Consider the following 2,160-nt stretch of genomic DNA (forward strand, 5'->3'; position numbering starts at 1 on the left):
GATTCTTCTAAGATTTTTATGGTTTTCTGTCTTACATTTAAGTCTTTTATCCATTTTGAATTTATTTTTGTGTATGGTGTAAGTTGGTGTTTCATTTTTTTGCATGTACCTGTCCAATTTCCCCAACACCATTTATTGAAGAGATTGACTTGACTCCATTGTATGCTCTTGCCTCCTTTGTCAAATATTAATTGAGCATAATGGCTTGGGTCGATTTCTGGGTTTTCTGTCCTGTTCCATTGGTCTATATGTCTGTTCTTGTGCCAGTACCAGGCAGTGTTGAGAACAGCTTTGTAGTATAGCTTGATATCTGGTATTCTGATCTCTCCAACTCTGTTCTTCTTTCTCAGGATTGCTGCAGCTATTTGGGGTCTTTTTTTATTCCATGTAAATTTTTGGAGAGTTTGTTCTAGGTCTGTGAAATACACCATTGGTATTTTAATGGGGATTGTCTTGAATCTTATTTGTTACTCTTGCATAACACTGCAATGGTCATGAGAGTGCAGATATCTCTTCAGGATAGTAATTTCATCTGATCAAGTGTCTGAATCTGGCTGCCAATTTTCAGGAAATATGAGGACAGAGGCACAGGTTAAACTGTACCATGAGTGAGTATACAATCAGCAAAATCCAGGTTGTGGGTAATTCTGCAGGTCAAGTGTCCCAAGTTCTTCAACAGATGAATTGTAGGAGAGCAGGAGGGAGAACAAATAGATAAAAAGAGACCAAAAAAACATATCCAATAAAAATAGGCAAGATGAAATGTTAGTTAGTAAGGATGCACAACTGGGAGATAAAACTATAAAGAAATTTAAGGACATGCTTCCAATAAAAGTCAGGGTATTGGTAACTTGGAGGGATTATGATTGTGATGGGGTATATGGAAGGGTTTTTGGGGTGGCTGCAAAGTTCTATTTCATGATCTGGGTAGTGTTTACTATGGGGTTAACCTTAGAATGATTTATGAAGCTCTAACTTTATTTTGTGTGTGTGTTTTTGTATGTGTGTTATATATTTCATTTTATGTTTTAAGAGCACAAACATATACTTTATTTTTTCAAAGAGTTTAATTTTTGACTGTTCTTTCAGATGTCCACATTTTTTCTTTCTTTCTTTTTATTTTTCAATTGCACTTTACATTCAGTATTATTCTGTATTAGTTGCATAGTGGTTAGATAATCATGTACTATACAGAGTGATCTCTCCTGATCCCATATATAATTATTATAATATTACTGAATATGTTTCTTATGCTGTAATTTACATCTCTGTGACTATTCTGTGTTATATATTTTACAAAAAGTTTTATATCTATATTTAAAGAAATTAATGACAAAGCAATGTACCGTATTATAAGAAGAGCAAAATTAGACACAGATACAGAAACATACAGAGGGAAGGTGATGTGAAGAACATAAAGAGAGAACACCATCTTCAAGCTATGGAATGCCCGAGGCTACCAGAAGCTAGGAGAGAGACACAGAACAAAAACTTCCCTCACAGCCCTCAGAAGGACCACTTTTCAGTCACCTTGATTTCAGACACCTACTGGTAGTCTCTAGAACTGTGAGATAATACATTTCTGTTGTTTACGCCACCCAGTTTGTAGCATTTTATTATGGCAGACTTAGGAAACAAATACAGTATCCTAGAAAAATAAATTGGATTTGATTGCTATGATGTCATGTACATCTACCCTAATAAAATAGAAAGATGCAAATTAACCATCACTCCATCATTCCACCACTCCACTACACCCACAAGCTATGCCCACCAGCCAATCAGGAGCGAGTATGCAAATTAACCCAACTAAGATGGTGGTGGCCATGGAGCTAGAGTGAGCAGGAGGCTTGGGTTGCCCCCAGCAATGGAGGAAGCCTAACTTCCTGCCTGCCCTGGTCAGCCCTGGGCTCCATTCAAGGCTACAAAGTTTGAATTATAGAAGATAAATAAATCCCAGATACCAGCTTCCAACTCGCCATTGCCTCCGCTCAAGGAGGCACTGAAAAAAAGAAAGAAAGAAAAAAAGAAGGGACTGGGAGCTTGGGTCACTGGGGGGCATGGCCAGCCTGAAAACAGCTCTCAGCCCCTCACCCAGGCTGGCCACACCCCCATGGAGTGAGGGTCCCCACTGGGGGGCTTGGCCAGCCTGCAAACAGC

This window comes from Myotis brandtii, unplaced genomic scaffold (assembly GCF_000412655.1).
Source record: "Myotis brandtii unplaced genomic scaffold, ASM41265v1 scaffold1282, whole genome shotgun sequence".
In the NCBI taxonomy this organism is placed as follows: Eukaryota; Metazoa; Chordata; class Mammalia; order Chiroptera; family Vespertilionidae; genus Myotis; species Myotis brandtii.